Here is a 26264-nt window from a genome sequence, read left to right on the forward strand (position 1 = left end):
CTTAGCTATGTCCAAGCTGACAAAATATATCAAAGTGGGAGTCAAACTTGACCACTAAACCATCACAGAGTAAAGCTACAGATATGCATTAAACATGGTGCGAATGTGGGAAAAGTTTCGTAGGGTTTCCCCTAAAAACTGAGTATAAATTAAAACTACAGATACGCATAAAAATTCGGCAGTGTTTTCCCTAAAATCTAAGTAGAAAATCAAAACATCTCAGCCATAAACAATTGGCAGCACAAAAAATTCAATAATGCTTCAATGAAGCTGTTTCAGCAATGTGAAAAACAGAGACTTAGTCCCTCATCCACAGATGCCATACACCAAGTGAAAAGTGATTAAATGCTCTCCAACCACGACGGAGAGAACCAAGACAACACTTGTGGGTCATAATAAACAAAACGCATAAACCTGTCAGAGACCAATTTGTCTCAATCACAGATCCACATATGGCATACTCTCTTTTGGTGCATGCTTATCTCAGTAAAGCAATTGTGAAAGAGAAATGGAGGCGTGATAATGGGGTTGAAGGACTCTCTACTTCAAAGAGAACAACACTCTAGGTTCCGCCCCCTCTCGAGGTACCAATGTAGGAGGTATCTATAGAAAAGATGAAAGATTGGCGGGGGAAGAAAAAAGAGAAAGATTCTAATTCTAGGTTTAAATTCAAATATTAAAGTTGCTCTAAAACTTTAAACATTTTTTGGAGGAAAGGATTTTGATAGTATAGCTGAGTCTACTTTGGGTGAGTTTCTTGGAATAGCTAAGCGTGATTTCCATGAGGATATTATAGATATCATGAAAAGAATGAGGCAGACTCTTGTTGATCTATCCCTCCATATCATAGAAAAAGGAGAGCCATGGAAGGCACAAGAAATACATGTATGAGACATGGATATGTGATGATAATGAGGTAGGATGTACCAATCTTTTAGAATAGATATGTGTGCTAGATTTTTGGATGACGATGATGAAGATGATGCCTCACATAAAGTGCACTACTGTAAAATTCATTGGGGAAGAGCTACAATGAAAACTTTGTCAAAGGTGGGTGGTCTTGAGGAGTATTGTTGCATTGATAGATCATGGCCCAAAACTAATATTATGTGTTTAAGATTCGTTACATGAAGGGAAAGTGGCCAATAGAAACTATCCATGGCTGGATGATTAGAGCTGCCAAAAAATTCAAAAGACATCTTTGTGGGGCATAGGTGACCATTGATGGAAGGCATACACTCTCAAAATGTATGAAATGATATTAAGTCTTTTGAAAAGGAGAAATGATACAATGCCAATGAAGGACTAAAAGTGTAGGTAGAGACCAAGTACAAAATTGTAGCAAAGAAACTAAGACTAGTGGCCTTGCCTTTACCATCAAATTCTAAGAAAAGCTAGAAGAAACCTCTTTGCAACCAAATCTTAGGGATTCAAAAAGAATGGGTCTCAATTTCATAATGGAATCTCCAAAAGAAGCAAAGGTTCATTGTGGGAAGAGGTGTTTTACAAAACAAGAAGAGAAGAGGTGTTCTAAAGGAATTGTGATTAGATCAAAAACCCATTTATAGTGCATGGCTAATGGGCATGTAGGATGCAAGCCATCACAATGGCGTACATTGGAATACATTTGGCATGTCACACAAGACTCCACAAACTCAAATACATCCTGATACATGCCTTTCCACCAATATGTTTCTTTCACTTTGAAAAAAGTATCCAATACACCTCAATATCCAGCATATAGGCTTTCATGAAGGTCTTTGATTATTTTAAGCTGAGTAGGCTTATCACATACTACTCGCAATGAAGTCCCATATCTTCTTTTAGGATGTTTGCATAAGTAGCCATCCCTCAAGAAGAGTCCATATTATTTCTTTCTGATCCTTTTGAATTATGATTCAACCCAATCATCTTGCTTTTGTCAAGTACACCTTCTCACCTCGTGATATTTACACATTTTGTTCATCCTCTGTATTGCATACACTTAGTGTTTGTTGGACAAGAGTTGGTGGCCATGAGGATTACAACGATGTCCCACTATTATTATTTTTCCTCACCCCAAACACTGAATTTTTCCCAGATAATGTAAGGTTCAATTTTTATAGCCTTGTTAAAATTTTGTCACAATCATTGATGTGGTTTGCCACATATTTACGGTACCCTCGAATTTAGAGGCTCATCTTTTTTAGCTAAGTCAATCCTTTGATTGGAACCTCATTAGAAAAGGAATTTTAATTTGAGGTATGCAGTCACGTAGGACTTTGTTCATAACATTCATCATGTACGCAATTGAGTTGGTTTCTCCCTACGGTAAGGTGCACATCCTTACCAAACCAAGGGTGTTCTCATGGTAGTCAAGTCCTGCTTTCCATTACTAGTTAGAATTGATCATAACCTGAGTACAAATCCCCATAGAATATATTGCCCTTCTTGAAAATGCTTCTGCAAACTCATCTACAATTGGCCCTATACCATTTTCTTTATTGTGGCTTTGTTGACATGCTACATAAATGAAGCATAGAGCTCTCATTTTTCTTTGGTACAGTGAACCACATACTTGAGTAGGGGGCACATGAAGGTTCCAAAATACCCATCTTTAAATTTTCATTGAGTAAACCTATAAGATTTGGCAAGAGTTCTTTGGCAAGAGTGCTTTTGGAACTGGAATTAGTTGTAGATTCCAAGGCACATGAGGTACACTGGATATTACCTTTGGTTCGACTAGAAATGGATCCACACACCCTATCTTGTTTGGCTTAAATGAAAAAGCTATAGATATGATGCCCGTAGAGAGAGAAGGATAGGCCACGCGTGGTCCTAGCAGAAAGAAAGGGAAAGAGAAAGAGGGTGAATATGCAAAAGACAAGAGGAAGAGAAGACCACGTAGATGGTTTGAAGTGGCAGATTTACCTTTGAGAGAAGGTCAAACATTTTATAGTTTCAAAAAAGACCTTATTGGGAGAAAAGTAGACTCTACTTTTGGATAGTTGATGAATATGGTGCCCAAACTCAAGAGGCAGTGAAAGTCACTAGTGAATCCAGAGAAAGAGCCGAAGCATGGACTAGTCACAGTGTTGGCTGTGGGAAAGTTACCAAACATTTTTCTTGTGGTGAATGCTTGGCATAAAGGTGTGGGCATGGAAGAGGCCTACATTGATAGAGGTTCTCAAGTTTGTGTGATCACAGAGTCGTGTCGAGAGACTAGGTCTCATTAGATGTAAAAGCTCTGGGTTTTGGACTAGAAAACCATGTCAAAGTGAAGTGTTTGGGAATGATTATAAATTTGGAAGTTAAAGTATTTAACATGAAGGTTATTGTAAACTTTCATGCTATGGTAGTTGGCCTGGGAGCTTTCCCTCTCATTTTGGGACGACCTTGGTTGAGAGCTGTGCAAGATTGGGGCAAGGGCACAATCTGTGTGTATGGCAGGAAGGGTGAAAAGAGGGTGTTTGATATGACTACCAAGCAGCCTATGGCACTATAGGATATGAATGATGAATCCAAGGTTACCATTGAAGGTAGTTATGAAGATTTAGAAAGTAGTTTTGCTTCTAGTTCTAGTGATGAGGGTGAAATGTCATTCTTGTTGTTGGACAACGAGAAGGTAGAAGCGGGTGAAATATTGAAAGTGACAAGAAATATAAACTCTTTAAGTCGTTTAGAGAATTTGAAGAGTTGATGCAGCCTAAACAGAAATTGCCAGTGAAGAAAGAGTTGATTCGAAATATGCTGACTACTGATTTGACGCAAGGAGAAAGAAGGGAGTACTTAGAAATGTTGGACAAATTCCCAAATCTTTTCGTCACTTCATATCGAGAAATAAGGGGTTTTGTTGGGGATCCTGTGAAGATCAAACTAGTTGAAGGGGAAAAGCCTATACGACAAAAGTTAAGAAGAATGGGTAAGGAGAAAATGAATGCTTCAAAGGAAGAAGGGGATAAGCTTCTGGATGCAAGGTTCATTGTGCCAATTGAGAATGGTAAATGGTTGAGCCCTGTAGTGGTCACTTCAAAGAAAGACGGGTGTTGGAGAGTTTTTGTTGATGATAAGCCATTAAATGCAGTGACCAAGAAATATCCTTACCCTTTGCATTTCATTGATCAGCTTTTAGATGCAGTGACTGGCTTTGAAAGATACAGTGTCTGTGATGGTTATATAGGATATTTTCAGCTTAACCTTGCTCTTGAAGACCAAAAAAAGAATACTTTTATCACACCATGGGGTTGTTTTTGCTTTTGATGCCTTCCTTATGGGTTGACAAATGGGCCCATTGCTTTTGAAAGAAAAGTAGATTGTGTCATTACCCTGTTCCTTGGGAAGTTTGTCAAAGGATTTATCGATGATTTTTGTGTATACAGTTCAAGGAAAGAGCATGTTCAAAAGCTTGAAATGACTTAAATTGCAAGGTATGATGAATGTGGGGGTCAGTTAAATCGCAAAAAAAGTCATTTGGCATAGCCAAGGGTGAGGCTTCTAGGATTGAAGCAGATCCAAAGAAAGTGGAAGCTTTGTTGTTGCTATCATCTCCAAAAGATACCAGACAGTTGGCCACTTTCATACATAAGGTTAATTATCTCTCTCGTTTCATACCTTTGAGAGCACAAATAGTAGATCCATTGCAAAAATAGTAAAGAATGACCCCTTGAAGTAGTCTCATGATTGTGATGATGTTTTTGACAGATTCAAAGAGGTTTTAAGTACACTACCCATTATGCAAGTTCCTGACTGGGAAAAGGAGTTTTATGTTAACCCATCAATGGGAAATGATGCCATTGGGGCCATGTTATTGCAAAAGGGGAATGAATCTTAGTATATGAAGCTTGTTCATTATGCTAGCAGAGTGAAGAATTCTCATCAAAGATCCTTGTGGGGTCCCTCTTTGGATAATTCTTTTGAATGCCTCCAAGACTGAGCCCTTCATGATGCATGTGTGAGATTGAGGGAACTGTTGTACTTGATCCTCCACCAAGCCTCCCTTTATAGGCCTTGCCGCTAGGATCCCGTCTTCGTTGGCAGTCGGCGCCTAGCCACGGCCGGTCCATGATCTCACTTGGATTTTCCCTTGGCATTACATACTCCCCCCTTGGAGAAGCGTTTTCTTCCTTGAAAACAAAAGTGGTGATATCTTCATAAGTGACACTAATGTTTTCCATGGTGGAATCCTTCATGGATCTAACTATTCGCGTAACCAAAACATGTGTCATTAGGAGGTTCAATGAAACCAAGAGTAACATCTTGATTTTCCTTATACAACATACTAAAAACAGTCTAGAAAACATAGTCGACCAGCACCTATGGACTTTTTTATGACATAATGTGAAATAGTGGGGCAAATTTCAATCCCATATTCTCCACATATCAAATATGTCTCATGTAAGGGTGTCTAAAAAAGATCCTTCAAGTACAAGATGTACTTGTGTGTGGAGGTACCTGCAAACACTCTATGATGGGAGTAAGAGGGACCCTCAGTAGCCTTGCTCCACATTCGCTATACCGAACTCCTTGAGTTCCTAGACCATGTTGTATCCCATGTGAAAACATGTGCCAAATAAACCCTACAAGTGCGTCTATAACTGCATAATGGAGAAACTTATTTTTGGACACTACAACCCAAATTTGTGGGCTCTTACATGACCTTGTCATCTCTCTTAAGATCAAAGATGGATGAAAACATAGAATGGCATGCATCGGACTTGAAAAGTTAAAAACATATTCAAAAAGAAACAAAACCAAATCAGATGCGTACTTGGGGGTTGAACATAGAGTTCACTTACCTGTAGGCAAATGCACCTGCTCAAGTTTTTTGCATGCAAAGGCCTAGGAACACTAATTGAAAATCTTTGAAATTCAAGGAGTATTACACATGTAACCGGGGTGTTGCCTTTGCAATCCAAACCCCTTGGGTAATATGAATATAAAAAAAAACCCTTTGCTTTGACTTTGCAAAGAAACTACTCAACTAGCAGTCGACCCTTCACCTATGTTCGTGACCCCCCCTTTGGTTTTCCCTTAAGACTACGGAAGCTTAAAGTTCTCCACTACCCCTTGGCATTTGGTGAACTTGTTTCCTTAAAAATGTAAGTGTGATGGTTCCAAGAATTGACTATCAACACTTTAATATTAAGTGATGTAGTCATCACGAACTGGGTCTTATCCCAAAATTGTACTCATACAGACACTCTTGATGCTATAGATAAAATAGAAGATCCACTCAAGTTGGAACCATATTCACAATACGATCTTCTCTAGACTCAAAAATACGTATCTAGGAGTTTTGCAAACAACCGTGCTGTCTGAATTGCTTGCTTCACCTATACACCTTGGTAGAGAGACACATTTTCTGAGTTTGAGACTTTCAAAAACTCAACTTGATCTTGACACTCAAAGTGTGTGGTGCTAGAGTAAAACCTCAAAAAATTAGTAAAGGCAAGACGCTTGTTTGTCCATTAAAATCAATGTGTACTCAACTAAATAGATTTGTTAAATCTTGAACGAAATCGCTGATGGATTAAAAATATATGGCTCTTAGCCATTCGAAAATAGGTGGCAGTTAGCCCTTCAAAAATGGCTCTTAGCACTTCCTGTTACCATATTCACGTAGAATGATTTTAGAAAAATCATTCCTAGTTTCACCTTTCCCTCAAAGAATTAGGAAGGAGAGAGAGAGAGAGAGAGAGAGAGAGAGAGAGAGAGAGAGAGAGAGAGAGAATGTTGGGCTGAGTATAATCCCTTATTCCAATGTGTTTTATGCCTCTTGCATATGATTCAGTGTAGACCATGTCTCTATCTTAGCTTATCATATAAGCGTACAATAGTGTACTTGTACCACACTCTCAGAGAGAGAGGTACCATAAATAACACCTTGACTCACTTACCATGTATGGGATTGTGATTGTAACGAGAAGGTGCATATGTATGGGACTTTGCCTATGAATAAACATAAACCCAAAATGTTTTAAAACAATAATAACTGAGCTTTTCCTTAAAAGAGTAACTAGTGCTATAGCGGAAGCGTATGCAATAATGGGTGTTGTACCGCCATCGTACTAGTATGTCATGCATACCAAGCAAACAAACAGAATAATAAGCCCGTGGCTTCAATGACAATCTCAACCATGTATTCCTTTGGTACAGGTGCCTTGCAAAAGTACACTAGCATGGATACATCACACTGCACCATTGTGTAAACTGTGAGCTTATATCCACACAGTGCCAAAGATGTGTGCCATTATCATTGATGTGAAGTAATCATTGATAATACATTAGGACATAAGAGAATCCATGCTTCACATGAAGTCCAACAAAGCACTTTGCTTTGTATATTGCTTTTTATGGAGTCTGCCCGAGCTCTTTGCTTTGCACAATATTGAGATCTTTTCCAAAATAAAAAGTAAAACATAGACAAGAACAAACATAACTTGAAATGTACTAACCTTGTCACACACTTGTGACGAGGTTTCTAGTAGTTTGCTTGAATCTGGCTCATAGTCATATGCACTCCTTGAGTGAGGTAGCATATGTATTATGTACACCCTCGTGGGATGTAAAAATGTGCAAACATATGGGAAAGTTTTTCCCAAATTTTTCTGCTAATATCATATTCCAAACTGTGGAAACTGCGATGCAAATGAAAAAAGCAAGGCCTTGATTTGCATAAGTACTTATGGAGTTTTGGTTCTCATAGCGAACATATACTCTTGCCAATGTACAATGTCATAGCAAAATAAACTCGACCGTGTCGAGCATTCATAGATAATTGATGTTGTTAAAGTGTGCAAAATATTGAAAAAGCAAGAGAAAAATTGCAAGAGATGTACCTTGTATTTGTAGACGGAACCTTTCTTGAGTAATTTCATAGAAAACTCATCGGATCATGCTTTACCAACAGTGGGTGGATCCTGTCATTGTCTGATTGCATTAATGACAGATGACCCGTCTAGGAGCCCTTTCTTGAGTAATGTCATAGAAAACTCATCGGATCAAGCTTTGCCAACAGTGGGTGGATCATGTCGTTGTCTGATTGCATTAATGACAGATGACCCGTCTAGGAGCCCTGTCCTAGCAAACTTATTTTACAACTTCTTGAAAATTGTAATGAATGGTTGGCCTTTCCAAATACCCGCACTTTACATGCCACATGCCTTGCCTGTACCAGTATGCTATATGCCTTGCCTGCACCTGAGGAGAAAACATTGCCTAGGACCAAAAAATTCCATGCCAAAACTAGGAATTTGGCAGCCATAACGGGAGACCCTTGATAGTATAATTTATTTGGCCAGCGACTCTGCTCATAGCCGTTTAAGGTTTCACATTCTATGTGTGAAAAAATTTCAAGACTTACCGAACATGCTCAAATTGCCCCATGCTGAGCACAAATATCTCCAAAGAGTAAGTTGTCATTCTTTCCATTGCTTGCCTTTTCTTATAATGGAGAGAGATCTTCAAGATTCAATGAAGGCATTATTGAAAACATTAAAGCTGGCTTGATTACCGACTCTTAGAAGTCCATGTAGCATTGTTGGGTGTTTGTTTAGCAATGTGTTTGCTAATTGCTTCAACCATCTATTATATTTCCAAGCCTTGCATGACATACCCATGATTATTTTCCTTGAGCATGCCTTTCATGACTTTGACATGGGATTTATGGTTATAAGGTAGTTGTTCATCTCCTTGAGAAGCTATCATTTAAGTTTAATTACCCTTTGCATGCCAGTTTTTTTGAGCCTTAGGTGCTAGTCAACTGCGTTTTCTGTTGGCGATCGAATAATACAACCTTTGCATGATTCCTTCTTACCTATTGCATGCCATGCATGCACTATATACCCACCCATGGGCTTCCTTAGTCCTAGTGTTAGTCTCACTTAGTGGGTGACTTCTGTGGATTTTGTGGGCACGGCCCCTTAGGGTGGCTTAGAGAAAAAAAATTGCATGGCGATGGTGGGCCTGCAACACAAAGTGGGAGAAGACAATGGCAAACTACAAGAGCATAAGCCCCTGTGTTGAAAAACCTCCCCATTGCAGCGCAAACCCATTGAGCCTAACTACGAGCGATTCTGTGGAGTTTGAACGTGAGCCTTTGTTCCTTGAAAGTGGGCATCCCCACATCCACCTACTTTTGGCCCTCTAGGGGAATTTGCTATCGGTCATGGCCCATCCCTGCTCCCGAGCATCCCAAGGCATGCAAGCACGCCTATTGAGAGAGAAGAATCCCCCTTCTTGATAGCACCATAGCCTTCTTGGGTGTGATAAAGAGAAGAGAGAGAGAGAGAGAGAGAGAGAGAGAGAGAGAGAGAGAGAGAGAGAGAACAAGAGTCCATGCCCCTGTACTTCCCCTTCTCCATTGCTGCCCCCCTCCTTGAGCTCTGATACCAGTGTGAGATTGAGGGAATTTTTGTACTTGATCCTTCGCTCAACCTCCCTTTATAGACCTTGCCCATAGGATCCCGCCTCCATTGGCAGTGGGCCCCCCTCCCGGTCCATGACCTCCCTTAGGTTTTCCCTTGGCATTACATCATGCATGCATGCCACATATCCTTAACCTTATTTTGTGGGTCTATATTTGCAGATATTGTTGAGCTTATGATATAAGTAAATAATACAACTAAGAAAATCAAATATTGAGGGGTATTAAAAATGTGTACAAGTCAAAATATGAATAATATAGGCAGAAAAATATAAAGGGGTCAACGTAAAAATAAGTCTCCCTCATTATGAGGTTACCATAAAAAGATGAATATTTTTGGTGTTTTAATTGTCTTGGGGTGGAGTTACACCAATGGTAAGCTATAGCCATTTTGGTGTTATTATTTGAAATATCTCTATACAAGTATACACATGTATGTACAAGAAAAAAATAGCAAATTATTATGTATAGTAGATGGTAAAAAATGATGTACGTAGGATTGATAAAACCCACACTTCAACATAGGTATATATAAAAATTTTCAAAATATTTACATAAAACACACACTACAATTATACCAGAATTAAATTTGAAATATTATATACAAACTTGGATGTAATACTTTTTTATATATTTTTTTGTCTCTCCTAACTAGAGATAACTAGCCGAGTAGTGCCACCGAGGAGCGACCCATGATAGATCAGGCACGTAGTTTTCCACGTAGAGCTTCCCGGACCCTTCGAGAGGTCTATGTTCCTCGTACCGAGATACACGCTAGATCTTTGCCTTGTGACGACACGATTGTGTTTATAGAGATCCATATGACCGATGACGGACTTTCACATGATTGGCTCACATCTAGATGGTCACTTGAGGCACATGACTATTTTGAGGGACAGAGACATGTTTGGGTACCTAGGCCACGAGTGGTAGCATACCCGGCGCATACACAATCATACCCTAGCGCGAGACCTCCACGAGCTAGATGTCGAGAGACGAGATGGCCCATAAAGAGGCTAGCCCCTCCACAGCAGCGAGCATGTCCTAGAGATAGATGCACACACAAACATGCTAGACGAGCTCATACTGATATCCATTTGAGAGCGCGAGCATTGCAGATCTGGCAACCTAAGAGCCTTCCACCTAGTTTATCACACGTAGACCCTAGCACTAGCTCGAGTCAGATTTCTATTGACCATCATAGAGACATAGAGCTATGTAGGAGTGTACTAGTGATACATGAGCTTCAGAGACCTATGACCAGTGACATAGAGGCTGGTGTCATCCCTAGAAATGATATTTTCCCTTTAGCGGAGACCACATGTATAGATCTAGGTGCTAGCCAGCCTTTGACCGTTAGACAGAGAGCTATCCTTTTATTTGGAAAGGGTTCTCTTATTCGTTCTAGTCGTATGTGACTTTGATTTGTATTGATTGATCATGGTGCACTAGACACATGCGCATATACCAGAGGCACTTTTTCCCAGTGGGTTTTTCCCTCTGGATATCTAGGTTTTCAGATCTTAGTTTAGGACTTTTATTTTGTTTTCACCATTGCTTCTTTTCCTGCTGATATGCCCCTCGAGGTATTGTGCTTTGGGTCTTACTTTTGTGCAGGAAAAAGAAGCATGCGAACTAGCTTGACATTTACTCCCAGCGATTTGCATTTGGTGGGCCATCTCCATTGCTATTGGGGTCTATCATCACATCCGGATACGAGGATCCACCCCATTACAGGTGTACTTTTTCCATGATTGCCTCTTTCTCCTCTTATCACTACATTTTCCTTGATGTGCATAAAGTGCACAACCACATGAGTTTTTGCAAGCTAGGCTAGCTTTTGCAAGTTTCCATCTAGGTGCTTTGGTGCAAATCATTAATTTAAGTTTGACCTTATTTTTAGTAATCATGGGTATTCATTTGTGACCTTGTGTTAATCCTAGTTCATGACATTGCTAGCTCTAGGTTTTGAAATTTCTACATAATGATTGACAAGCATTTAGGTGTGCTAGTTCTATGTGCAAGCTTGTTTCATTTGGTTACACTTTATGAGATTGCATCATACACTTTGGAAGAGAAATCCAACCAAAAAACACCAAAACAAAGGGCTACCAAATGAAAAATAAAGTCTATGTTTATGTGTACGGCCTATCGCCTTAGTGGTCTTTGGCAGGCGAGGGGAATCACCTTGGCTCCCTTGGTCAAGGCCCTAAACCGATGCCCTTGATTGTTAGGGGGTAGCCATGCCTTGAGTACTACTTGCTCTTGTCTTTCATGCTTATGTGTATTGTTGTTGCTTGATTAAGTCTTAATCTCCGCTTCTCTCTCAAGTTTCCCTCTTGTTGGAGCATTCTAGCTTCACATGTGTGCTAGATTAGAGTGTGTGTGTACGTGTATTGCATGCATTGATCTAATTAGGCTTCCATGTGTGTGCTTAATGTGTGATTAGAGTGTGTGTGCTTGAGATGAGAGCAAGGGAAGCATCAATGTCCTCATGTGTAGAGAGTTAGAGTGTAGGTTGAGTGCATGTGTGTGTAGATCTAGCTTCCCGAGCTTTCCCTCTTCTATTCCCATGCTTTTCCCCTCTTCCTAGAGTCCTCAAGCTATCACATTTGGTGCATTTACGCCTCCATGCAGTAGCCGGGTTCTGATCCACCGGATTGACATTATGTCAGTGGGTTGAGCTCTATGCTACGACTGCCAACTACCGCACATGGGTTGAAGGTGGAGCCTATTAAACAAAAAAAGAGTGGATAATCATTTGGATAAGGTGTATCATCTTACAAGATCCAATATAGAGACAACAACAAATCTCAAAAAAAGATTGGAAGAGAGGATTTTGAATAATTCACTTTGGGTAAGGTGCTTGGCATAGCCAAGCATTACTTTGGGTAAGGTGCTTGGCATTTTGAATAATTTACTTTGGGTAAGGTGCTTGGCATAGCAAGTCAATAGTTCCATAAAGAAATAATTGACATTACCAAGAGAAAGCAGCAATCTCTTACTGAGTCTATTTGTGTAGAGGATGAAGGAGGAATTTGAAATGCATAATGTGTACATGTTTATGGTAAACAAAGCAATGAAAATTTTATTGGATGTTACAAGGATACAAGAGAAGTAAACCAAGTTCATTTCTTGGGTGACTAAGATGAATACAACACCACTCACAAGACTTATTACTCTAAGAGTTATTAGACAAAAGCAGCTACCGAGACCCCAGTGAAAGTGGGAGACTTAAAAGTGGGAAGGTGCAGGACCTCTGGCTGTGAGAGTTCGTGATGAGAGTCACAAACACTTTAATAAAAAAAAATTATGTAAAATTACCAACCCTCTTTCTAAGGGTGACTGAAAATCTAAGAGCATTTGTGACAACAAAGTCACAAACCTTCTTTCCTATCGTGCTTGGAATTTGCTCGTTTTTGTAGTTGAGATTATGATGGGAGAATCCCCAATTCATATTTAATCTCACTTGAAAAGACCATTTAAAGACACTAAAGTTTCATCTATGAAACCTCAATGCTCATACAAGCACAAATATCAATCAAAACCCAAACCTCTTTCATGGTATCATGTAGCCTCGTCCCCAATTACATAGTCGTAACATCAAACAACTGAAAGGAATGCACGAGCTTCCACCTTCACGACAATGATTTTTTGATTTTTCAAAGATTTGAGAGCTTCTAAGTTGAAGCCCGCACACCATTTTGATAAGGCAAAACCCTAATTCACTCCCTCACAAGGTCAGATTCAAGGTTGCGAAGAGGCGAGACTGCATCACACAGATTGGGCAACCATGGAAGCTATTGTACAGTAGTCAGAAATTGCAGTTTTTTTTTTTGTAAAAACCAGCTCTCCTTCTCTCTCCCCCTCGTAATTCTCAGCTGATGTGTAAATTTTTAGGCCAATTTTCCACTTTGGACCAAAACTAGGCTTTTTGCAACTGGTTTTTGACCCAAAAAATACCATTTTTGATGCGAAAAATCCCAAACATAGTAAAAAGTTCCTAGATTTATGGGATCACTCACATGAGCATAAAAGAAATAGATATGCATCATTTTTCATCAATATACCATTTTGGGTCACTATCCATGCAATTCTGCACGGCACCTGTTAGCTTCTATTTTTGGTAGTTTTTACCCGCATCAGTCTTTATAGGCAAGATGAGTGTGCCACCATGAAACACTTGGAATATGTACATTGTCAAACCATATTAGCAATCTTATCAAGTGGGAAAGCACGCAAAGGTGCCACCTTTAGGGCCACGATCCCCAGATAGGTATGCACATTATAGCCTAAGTTGCATTTATATGCCTGTATATTATAAAGTTTACGTATATTACGGATATATACGTTGTATATCCGTTATATATGTGCATATCCGAATAGAAAAGAAGTATATTTAAATAGAGAGATAGAGACAGAGTTACGGGAGCTTTAGAGAGAGCAGTAGACAGCAGGCACAACACATCCTCAACAAGCCACAGAGCAGGTGATTGTGATTGCTAGAGAGATAGAGACAGAGTTACTGGAGCTTTAGAGAGAGCAATAGACAACGAGCACACAACATCCGCAACGAGCCATAGAGCAAGTGATTTTTCTTATAGTGTTTTTTCCCTTTTTTTGTAGTTAATTTGCTAACACTATTGTTGTGGAGCTTTTCTCGCACCTCAGTGTTAGTTTGTATTTTGTTTTTTACTAGCACTGTTGTTGTGGAGCTTTGCTCACACCTCAGTGTTAGTGTGTAGGTTTAGACACCCGTCCTTGGTTGTGTTGATCCTCGTGACACAATGCAAGGGGGGTTAGAATTTCGACCCTTCGTCCTTGACTGTTGCTGACCTCCGTGTTGCACTTCAGGGAGTAGCTTAGGTTGTACAATTATACTTTCCATCCCTGGTTGTTGCTGGCCACCGAGTCGCACTACAGGGAGGAGTTAGCTATCATGCATCTTTTCTTTCTAGCTACTACTGACCATTGCATTGCACTATTATAAGATTGGATTTAAAAAATGGATTCCTGTCTTTGGTTGTTACTGACCACCATGCACTGCAGAGAGGGGTTTAGCGTTGTCAAATCCATCATCCTTGGTTGTTGCTGACCATCACATTGCACTGCAAGGAGATTGTATTTAATAGATTCTTCAGCTCTGATTGTTGTTGACCACCATTTCGCACTACAGGGAGGGGTTTAGTATTTTAAATCCATTGTCCTTGGTTGTTGCTGACCATTGCATCGCACTGCAAGGAGATTGGGTTTAGTAGATTCCTTGTCTCTGGTTGTTGCTGACCACCGTGTCGCACTGCAGAGAGGAGTTTAGGGCTACCAAATCCATTGTCCTTGGTTGCTACTGACCATCATGTCGCACTATAAGGAGATTGGATTCAACAAATTTCTCGTCTTTGGTTGATGCTGACCATTGTGTGGCACTGCAGGGAGAGGTTTAGTATTTTTAATTCCATGGTTCTTGGTTGTTGTTGACCATCGCGTCGCACTGCAAGGAGATTGGATTCAATAGCTTCCTCATCTTTGGTTGTTGCAGACCACCGTGTCGCACTGCAGGGAGAAGTTTCGAGTTTGTAAATCCATCATTCTTGGTTGTTGTTGACCATCACATCGCATTGCAAAGAGATTGAATTTAATGAATTCTTAGTCAGTGCTTGTTGTTGACCCCGTGTTGCACTCCAGGGAGAAGATATATATTTTACATTCTTCAATCTTGAATGCTTTGACCATCGTGTCTTTCATTACTGTTGTTATTATGATACATGAAATGTTTTCAATCCTGAATGCTTTGACCATCGTGTCTTTCATTACTGTTGTTATTATGATACATGAAATGTTTTCAATCCTGAATGCTTTGACCATCACGTCGCATTGCAAAGAGATCGGATTTAATGAATTCTTCGTCTGTGGTTGCTGCTGACCCCGTGTTGCACTGTAGGGAGAAGATATATATTCTACATTCTTCAATCCTGAATGCTTTGACCATCGTGTCTTTCATTACTGTTGTTATTATGATGCATGAAATGTTTAGAGGATGTACCTCCTCCATCAGGTGCTCAGTACTCCACTGTAAACCTAGATGATACGATGCGTCCTCCTGTCCTACACTTACTTGGGGAGCATTCCATCTTTCACTTGCAAGCACCCCAATTAGGTGAGGGACGTTTTGCAAATGTGAAACAAGTATCAGTGGCTCATCCTCTCTTCAAAGGTCCTATCAATGCGATGAAGATATACAAAGACCAAATAGGAAGCAAGCCAGCATTGCAGATCGTGCTAGAGGAGGCAACTTCTGCAACTATTCAGCATTATGGCATGATATTGCCTTGTGCTCTTGTTCGGTATAACAAAAGACCTATGTTGATCTTCAAGCTTTGGAATGGAGGTCATCTTGAGCAGTGGATTCAAGCATGTCATCATGATGGAAGCAAGCCTGCCATCAGAGAGTTCCTCACATGTCTGGAACTGTACAACAATTCAGAGACAACATTTTGCCAATCTGCAATGTTCCCCTGCAGACGATTAAATTCGTGCATAGTCACAAATTTATTCACAATGATCTACACACTAGCAATATTCTACTCCATTTTGACAAGTGAGGAGTGTATGCCGGCATTGCAGACTGGGGACAAAGTACACCATCATACACTTTGGCAACATTTCCCAACCTGCAAAATCTAACCCCTCAATGTAGAGCTCAATTTGAGCAAAATTATCCATGGACTACCCTTAAAAATATTAGTACCAATCCTCCTCCATTCACCAAGGCATATGATATATATATTCTCTCGTATATTTTTACGCGCTTGCTTGTGTAACAATTAATGGCCTAGAAACTTGTGTGTAGCGGAAATTATCATGAACATAGTGGGCATTTCATTAGAATAGATTCCTAATGAGAATTACAACAGTGCTTGGGTGGAGAGAGCAAAAAAAAGCATAACACCTAGTTAGATAGCATGAATAATACTTTCAAAAGAGAGAGAAATTAAGCTTTTGACAACAGTTGAGGACCGGATTTGCATGGAGCCGGTCCCCCCTCCCAAGGACTTTGTATTATGGTTTCTCCCATAAAGAGAGACATTGTACAATACAATTCTTTGTGTTCCTTCAAGACTAGCTAGTGCAATGAAGATGAAAGCTTCATGCACTAAGAAAAACACTTAGCAAACACAACATCAATTATCCCTGGTCTCATACCCAAGACCTCACACACCTTCGAAGATGGTGAGAGCTAGCAGGGTATAAGAGTAGATTGAGAGGAAGGAGTATCTTACGAGAAATATGTACATCTCCTCACATAATCACTCATATTAGCATAGCTTAGCCTAGTAATTAGCATGGTAGAGGAGATGACCACGCATTGAAGCTTGGATCTTGGTTGGATTTGCATCCACATGCCAAGAGTGTGCCGATGTAGGCTTCTATCTCACAAGCATGGAGTAGGTGATGAGCTCTCCATAAAAGCTTGGGAAGAGATCGTCTTATCTTTCTTCACACATGAGATTGTGTGAGTGTGTGTGTGATAATGCCTTGCAAAAATCAGCCCCCTCTCGCTCTTGGGCGAGCCCTCTTCCTTTTTGCTCTTGCAGGCTCCCCATTGGACAGTGCCAAGCTTAGCCAATAGGAAAATAGGGGGTAAACTGAAGATCCTTATGACATGTGTCCCTCTTTCCCTATTGGAGATAGATTTATCAATAAACTTAATTGATTTAAATGAATTAAATCCCCATTGTACCTTTCCTTATTCTGGCCAATAGGAATTAAGTAGCCCATTGGGCTGCTCAATTTCTATTGGACCCCTTCACGGGCTGTCCAATAATCATCCAGGAGACTTAATTTTCATTGGTTATTTTTATTAAGTGTTTTGAAAATTAATTAGACTAAATTTACTTTCGCCTAATTCTCATTGGTCCACTTCAAGGGTCATCCAATAGGAATTGAGCACACTTTGGGAGCAACTAGCTTAGGCATTTGACATGTGTCCTTTATGCCCTTTGTGTTCAAATGGGAGCTTGTGTGTGTGTGTAAGGTTTTTAGTCTTTCTCTCTCATCCCCCTACCTTTAGGGCTTGCCCCCTCATGTGTAGGGATGTGTGTTGACTTTGGAGAGTACACAAACCACCCAATTTATCCTAAGCTTTAACCCTTTGGACACAACCTTTGAATTTTGGAGCCTCAGCATTTTGGAAGTCTTAATGGGCTGAACCTTAGGGTCTTTTTAGCCCATTTTTGTAGATGGCTCTTTTTCAGATGGTCCCCCCTTTGGATCCCTATTTTCCGTCCTTTGGATCCCTACTGTGGCTGGTCTGCTAGCTTAACCAATATTCTAGCTTTTTCTCCCCTGGCACTTACCTATATTAAATTATCAGTTTAAATTGAGAAAATCATTTAGGAGAATTAGATATTGATTATTATGACATTACCTCTCTCTTGAAATCATAGTGGTCCTCGACTATGGTGTAGAGAAGATAAATCATATTCATGAGTCCTTTTCTTAGCGGGTAGAGGATCCCTATGTTACCCTACGACATCATTCCACAATGGATGACTAGTCCATTTGGTGCTTGAGAGCCTGAGGCTGCCACAAGCATGTTTGCACATTAGTACTATCAGTCTTCCATAGTAGAGTGACAAGCTGTACTTGGTGTTTGGGAGACGTCGTCTCTGCAAACTTGATCTAAGCATGCATACTACTTCATTTTTGTGCACAATAAATAAAACAAAGTCTTATAAGACAAAAACTTTGTTCATTTTTAAAATTTTTTATATTTGCTTACCCTTGGGAAGCATTGTAAGCATTGACAAGGTTTAGGTTATCCTTTAATTGTATGCCTTGCATCCATCTAGCATCTTCAAAAGGATAATTCTTAAATTTAATAAGATATCGTCGGATAGTCTTACCGCCTCTTAGTACCTTGTCTTCATGTCGGAGAATGGACTCGGGCTGCAGAACCTCCTCTTGGTCCTTGATCTCCGGTGGGTCTTCAATAGTTGGTTCTTGAGGTGGCTCTCCTTTGTAAGGCTTTAATAGGCTCACATGGAAAATCATTGTGTATGAGCCAATGATTGGGCAACTTGAGTTGATAGGCCATGTCATTAATTGGCCTAAGAATCTGAAAGGGTCCATAGTACCTTTTTGCTAGCTTACCATAGTACTTTTGGTGTCTCGTAGGATTCTTGCCCGTCGTGTGCCTTAATCGAGCCTTGGGAAATTTTAATAAGACCCAATCATTTTCTTTAAAGCCTTGGGCTCTTCTGTGCTTGTCAGCATCAACCTTTTTCCTTTGTTGTGAGATAGAGATAGCATCCTTAATGTTTTGAAAAGATTCTTGTAGGTCTCGGCTATACTCATCTGCAGCGAAGATTTTCCCATGTACCTTCAGTAGCAAGGGACTTTTTGATCTTCCTTCAATTACCTTGAAAGGTGCTTTTCCCGTGAAAGTATGTACAGTGTTATTGTAAGCATAGTCCACTAAGGGTAAGTACTTCTCCCATTGGGATCTTTGATCTACTTCCGTTACATAGACTTTTAGTACATCGAGAATGGATAGGTTAGCTATTTCACTTTCGCAATCGGTTTGTGGATGATAGACTGAAGAGAAAATTAGCCTTGTCCCTAAATTCTCAAAGAGACCCTTCCAGAAATTATTGGTCATTCTAGGATCTCTATCCGACACTATGGACATTGGCAAGACATGGTACTTGAAAATTTGTGAAATGAAAAGGGTTGCCATTTGATGGGCTTTGATAGTCTTTTTGACAGGTATAAAATGAGCTTGTTTAGTGAACCTGTCTACTATTGTCCATATTCTCGTATTCCCATGGATGGACTTAGGCAATCCAAAGATAAAATCCATGGATATGCTCTCCCATGGTGAATTAGGGATTGGCAAGGGTTGAAGCAATCCAAGTTGCTTCCCTCTAACAAATTTTGTCTTTTGGCATACCACACATTTAGAAACATACTCTTGTATGTTCACTTTCATGTTAGGACAATAGAAATATGTTTCAATTCCCTTTAAGGTAGACTGAATCCCTCTATGCCCCACATAAGGTGGAGCATGAGATTCATACATTACTTTCTCACGTAGTGAGTTAGTAACACATAGTCTATTGCCATAGAGAAGATAACCATCTTGTAAAGTAAATGGTTCTTCTTTCTTCCCTAATGCAAGGGCTGAAATCACATCTCTAAAATCGGGATTAATAGCATACTCATCTATCATTGAAGATAGATCATTGTGAGCTGCTATGAAAACCGCATTCACTCTTGGCCGTCTTGAGAGTGCATCAGCTACTTGATTATGCTTGCCAGCAATGTGAGCAATATGAAAATGAATTTGTGAAAGGAAATTTGCCCACCTCATTTGTTTGTCGGAGAGCTTGGTCTGCATCATGAAGTACTTAAGACTTTGGTGATCCGTTCACAGAATGAAAGGAGTCCCCAATAAATAGTGCTTCCATGAGTCTAAGGCATGTAGAATTGCAAGGGGTTCGTTTTCGTATATGCCTAGAGCTTGCTCAACAGGGTTGAGTCTTCGACTCTCATAGCCTTTGGCATGCTCTTCTTGGAGCAAAATAGCTCCAAGGCAATCACCACAAGCATCACATTGGACCTCAAATGGTTTTCAGAGATCCGGTAGTGTAAACACACATTGAGAGATAAGCTTTTCTTTAAGATTTTTGAAAGCATTGTTCTCCTTAGCAGTCCATATTCCTAACGCTTTTCTTTGTTAGGTCATGTAATGCTCCTGCAATTTGTGAGAACTTTTCTATAAAGCGTCTATAGTATGCACACATACCTAAAAAGCTTCTTAGTTTATGAAGATTCCTTGGTTTAGGCCATCCTTTTATTACCTCTAACTTTGATGGATCCATTTGCATGCCATCTTGAGAGATAATGTGACCTAAATACTAATTATCTTGCAAGAAAAATTCACTTTTCTTTCGATTAACATAAAGTTTATTCTCTCTTAAAACTTAAAATATTACCTGGAGGTGTTGCTTGTGTTCGTCTAATGAATTAGAGTAGATGATAATATCATCAAAGAACACTCCAGTGAAGGTTCGATGAGGCCTGAACAGCTTCTCCATCAAGTGGTTGAATGTGGCTGGTGCATTGGTCAAGCCAAAAGGCATGACAATGTATTCATAAAGACCAAATGTGGTGCGAAATGCGTTCTTTACAATGTCTTGATCAACAATCCTTATTTGATGATAGCCACTTTTTAGGTCAATCCTACTGAAGTAGATCGATCCTTGTAGCTTATCAAATAGGTCTTCTACCCGTGGAACGGAAAACCTATTCTTGATAGTGATCGTATTTAGTGCTCTATAGTCGACACACATACGATATGTGCCGTCTTTCTTTTGCACTAATAGCACAGGTGAGCAAAATGGAGATGAGCTAGGCCTAACCATGCCCTTCTCAACTAACTCATGCACTTGCCGCATAATATCCTCTTGTTGAGCTTGAGAAACTCTATAAGGAGGTTTGTTAGGCGGTGAACTTCATGGAAGAAGTTCAATTGCATGGTCATCATTACCTCATTTAGGAGGTAGATCACAAGGGATGTCGTCAATAAAAACATCTTGAAACCCCTTGAGAAAATTGGATAACTCTAATTCCTTTTGGTTGCTTTTATTTTCTTTTGCTAAAGCATTAGGTTCATTTTGAGAATCTTTAACAAAAATCATGTACACGGAAATAGAGCTCTTTATTGACTTGTTGAAAGCTAGTGTATGTACAATGGGGATAGTGTTACCCATTTCCTTAGCATCCATATACATGTCTTTTTCCCTGAACTTAAAGGAGATTCTTCTTTGAGAAAATTTAACATTGGCAGCCAGGCGGTCAAACCATGGTGCCCCTAGGATTACATCCTCATGCTTGAGAGGAGAGATAAAGAAGTACTCTTTGTCCACAAAGCTTTGAACATGAAGCCTCAACTTCCCGATTAAGGGAGTGACTGAAGCTTCTTGCTCCTTGAACGCATTGTCTGCGGGTAGGACATCTCCCATCTCGTAGGTTTGTATGCCTAGCTTGGTGGCCAACTCTATAGATATAAAATTGTGAGTAGAACGAGTGTCAAAGAGAATCAAAGCATCATGTTCTCTTACCTTTCCCCAAGCATGGCATAGAGGAGATCCTTTGTGGTGAGTTTGGTGAGTCTCCTCCTCTTGGATTTCAACCAAGGAAGCTTTAGGAGGATCTTGGCGGTTGTTCTTTTGGGGACAAGCGCGGTACGCATGCCCTTGTTTGCAGCACTTGAAACACCGGTTATCCTTGCGATAACGCTCAAGCTCTTCAGGAGAGAGTTTGTTTTTACCTTTGTAAACTCCCTTCTCTTTAGCTTTGTTGGAGTTTCCCTTAGGGGACTTTTGGACATTGTCCTTCCCCATAGGCTCTTTGGAGCCCTTGTTTTCCGTGGGCTTATTATTTCTTTTAGCCCCCGTTTGGAAATTGATTCGAGACGCCACCATAGTATGGTGTATTACCGCCGATATGGTAGGTGGCCTTTGGGAGTTGACATACTCTGCCGTTTCTTCGGTTAAGCCCACACAAAATTGTTGCTTTTGCTCTCCAAAATCCAATTTTTTGAAGACAGTGTCTTTGAGTTGTAGGTCCCAGAACTTGTCTACATATTTGTGGATGGATTCATAGGGAGAGAGCTTTATGCTTCGCCATTCGGTGATTACTTTTTCTTTGGCATCGGTGGCCAAAAATTGCTTCATAATGGAAGCTCATAAAGCTTTCCATGTTCGTGGAGCTTCACCGTTGGCTCATAGGCTAGACCACCATTGCCTGGCGGACTGTTGAAAGTGTATAGCTACATGGCATAGCTTAGAGGACTCCGTGAAGCCCTCATCTCCAAACGCCGCATCGAACTGTTGGATAAAGGCCAAGGGTTTGTCCTTAGCACCAAAGGCACCATTATAGGTAAGGAAAGAGATGCTCTTGCCTCCCTCTTTGAATTTCTTCAACTTCGATGACCTCTTCCATGCGGCATAGGATTACCTATGGCCTCTTCTTTTGATGGTTCAAAGGTTGCACCATCACTTTCTTCAGAAGGTGGAGAAGAGGGTGACCTCTTTCTCACCTTTTTCTTGTCTTGATCTTCGTTGTCTTCACCATCACTTTCATAAGAGGAAGAGGATGAAGAAGATGGAGAAGAGGGTGTCCTCTTTCTCGCCTTTTTCTTCTCTTGCTTTTTATCATCCCTCTTTGAATTATGGCGTGGAGAAGAGTGTGATGGTCTTCTCCGCTTTGGTGGTGATGGAAAGCGTTTAGCCCGCCGTCTTCATGGGGCCATCTCCGTTGAGGTGGCGGGAGACTCACTTCTTTCTCGTTCCTTTGGTGGAGGCTCTTGAGTTCTCCTTTGGGAAGGAGATGCATCATCAAGAAGTAAATTCTTGAGCCCTTCATATGGATTCTCTTCTTCTTCCCGAATCGGAGAGAGACCTATTTTTGGAGTCTCACAAGGAGGCTTCCTAGGTGTTCTCTCGTCATGGTGATGAGCTTGGAGAATCCCGTGAGCACGAAGCTGTCGTTGCACTTCACTTTGGAGAGATGGATTGCCCATGGCTTGTTGAAGCCTAGAAACAAGATATTTAACAAGCATCGAAGCATTATTAGTAGCTTGCTCATTAGCTAAATCAAAGTTATCAACATTAATTTCACTCTCTTTACTATTGTCAGCCATTCTAACAACTTTTAGGTGTACTTTGGCACTTCAAGCCTTAGTTGCTACTCCTCTTTACCCCTTTAGAAAAAAAACTCAAGCTATTGTACCCGTGGCTCGAATACCGTTTAATTGCAAGGAATAGAAGAGAGGGTCTTTCAACACCAAAACAACACCGGCTCCTGTCAAGCTTCTAATAGCTCAATAGAGGTTAAGCCATAGGCAAGCCCTGTAGGACTCCACTATTAAGAGCATAGATCTCGACAGTAATGCCCCGTTAACTGCACAAAGGCAGGCGCATTGCAAGGCTGAAAAATCCGTATTCTACTTACTCACATGCAATTAATAATACAAACCATTTATAGCTAGCTTGAGGACCTCCCTTCTTGAGCAAGAAAAGAGAAACCTTGTGCTCTGATACCAATGTAACATTCAATGGCCTAGAAACTTTTATGTAGTGGAAATTAGCATGAGCATAGTGGGCATTTCATTAGAATAGATTCCTAATGAGAATTACAAGAGTGCTTGGGTGGAGAGAGCAACAAAAAGCATAACACCTAGTTAGATAGCATGAACAATACTTTCAAAAGAGAGACAAATTAAGCTATTTAAAATAGTTGAGGACCGGATTTTCATGGAGCCGGTCCCCCCTCCAAAAGGCTTTGTATTATGGTTTCTCCCAGAAGGGAGACATTGTACAATACAATTCTTTGTGTTCCTTCAAGACTAGCTAGTGCAATTAAGATGAAAGCTTCATGCACTAAGAAAAACACTTAGCAAACACAACATAAAATATCCGTGGTCTCAGACCCAGGACCTCACACACCTTCGAAGATGGTGAGAGCTAGCAGGGTATCAAAGTAGATTGAGAGGAAGAAGGAGTATCTTACGAGAAAAATGTACATCTCCTCACATAATCACTCATATTAGCATAGCTTATCTTAGTAATTAGCATGGTAGAGGCGATGAGCATGCATTGAAGCTTGGCTCTTGGTTGGATTTGCATCCACATGCCAGCAGTGTGTCGATGTAGGCTTCTATCTCACAAGCTTGGAGTAGGTGATGAGCTCTCCATTAAATCTTGGGAAGAGATAGTCTTCTCTTTCTTCACACATGAGATTGTGTGAGTGTGTGTGTGATAATGCCTTGCAAAAATCATCCCCCTCTCTCTCGTGGTCTAGCCCTCTTGCTATTTGCTCTTGCAGGCTCCCCATTGGACAGTGCAAGCTTAGCCAATAGGAAAATAGGGGTAAATTGAAGAGCCTCCTGACATGTGTCCCTCTTTCACTTTTGGAGAGAGCTTTATCAATAAACTTAATTGATTTAAATGAATTAAATCCCCATTGGACCTTTCCTCATTTTGGCCAATAGGAATTATCATCCAGGAGACTTAATTTTAATTGGTTCTTTTTATTAAGTGTTTTAAAATTAATTAAACTAAATTAACTTTAGCCTAATTCTCATTGGTCCACTTCAAGGGTTATCCAATAGGAATTGAGCACACTTTGGGAGCAACTAGCTTAGGCATCTGACATGTGTCCTTTATGCCCTTTGTGTTCAAATGGGAGCTTGTGTGTGTGTGTAAGTTTTTTAGTCTTTCTCTCTCATCCCCCTACCTTTAGGTCTCGCCCCCTCATGTGTAGGGATGTGTGTTGGTTTTGGAGAGTACACAAACCACCCAATTTATCCTAAGCTTTAACCCTTTGGACACAACCTTTGAATTTTGGAACCTTAGCATTTTGGAAGTCTTAATGGGCTGAACCTTAGGGTCTTTTTAGCCCATTGTTGCACATGTCTCTTTTGCAGATGGCCCCCCCTTTGGATCCCTATTTTCCGTGTAGATGGGTCACGCGTCCGCAAAAGGGTACGGTTGATAAAAGGATGACGTCGAATGCCTTCCCCCCTTTGCTATGTCTGCCCATGTGTTGACGAAGTGGGTACTGGAGATCCCATCAGCAACATGGTGCTCCATCCCCACACCAAGCGAGGCCCCTCATCATTGAAAGAATGTTACCACTTTAGATTATTTGTGTCGACTACTGTTACGAAATAAACCAATATGGTGCATAATGATTACATAGGATGTGGTCACTCTTCCGTGTAGGTCACATGAGGCACATGTTGTTTAAGGGCAAGAGTGTGTGCAAAATCACCAAAGTCATTGATAATGGCATCGATCTCTGCCTCGACAAGAAGCACACCCTTGGCAATACAATTAAGGTAGATACGCCCATAGGACCTCAAGAGCCTTCTTGCCACTGGGGTAGAAGGGCACTAGTGCCTTCTCCAAAACCTCATAAGAGAAGAAGTCGTCCTATTATGTTTTTGAAGTAGCTGGCAAAGCATAGACAAACATATTGTAAACATGATTCAAAGTAGCTCTAGCCCTGGGCAATGCGTCTCTCTCTCTCTCTCTCTCTCTCTCTCTCTCTCTCTCTCATGTACAATTACCGGAGAAAAGTATTGACGCTTTTGAGTTTTGCATGCCAAGCTGCAAAGTGCACCCCAGATGCCAAAGGTTGCAATGCGGAACGTGATGAGTGGCCGCATCTCTTCTTATAGAGAAGGCGTAGAGACTCTCTCTCTCATCTCTCTCTCTCTCTCTCTGTGGATTGCTCCTACGACGTTAAATCTCTCTCTCTCTCTCTCTCTCTCTCTCTCTCTCTCTCTCTCTCTCTCTCTCTCTCTCTCTCTCTCTCTCTCTCTCTCCCCCCGCCTCCCCGGCAACTACGTGGTGCTGTGCTACTTGACGCCATGCTACGAAATACCGAAAACGCACGTGACGTTTTTCTCCTCTCGCGTGGTGCTGTGCTACTGTGCCATCTCTCGTCATCTCCTGATGGAGAATCTGATGGAGCATCTCTCGTCATCTCGCATGGTTGGCTATTGTGCCATCTCTCAACTTTTTAAATGCCTTTGCCCCGAAATTTGTTGATGCGGTATTATGTTGATATGCAAGTGTAAATTGTTGCTACATTTTCCACATCATTTCCCTGTGCCCCATAGTCTTAACTGTGTTGTCCAAGTAAATGCATAGTACGATATCACAAACGCATAGTACAATATCAGAGCCATCACAAAACTTGATGTTGTTGACATGTGTATAATGTGAAAATAAAATATCTACCTGGGACCAAATGTAACAATGTACATAATGTCATATGTGTGAGAGGTTGC

The 26264-nt window shown here is 40.6% G+C and overlaps 1 pseudogene; it reads right to left on the reverse strand.

Annotated features, from left to right (window-relative positions):
* The window catches only part of LOC147445782 (shikimate O-hydroxycinnamoyltransferase-like), a 240283-nt pseudogene extending 214326 nt beyond the window's left edge, over positions 1-25957 (reverse strand).
* Between the last annotated feature and the right edge of the window lie 307 nt (positions 25958-26264).

This window comes from Adiantum capillus-veneris, chromosome 12 (assembly GCF_014529385.1).
Source record: "Adiantum capillus-veneris isolate H3 chromosome 12, ASM1452938v2, whole genome shotgun sequence".
In the NCBI taxonomy this organism is placed as follows: domain Eukaryota; kingdom Viridiplantae; phylum Streptophyta; class Polypodiopsida; order Polypodiales; family Pteridaceae; genus Adiantum; species Adiantum capillus-veneris.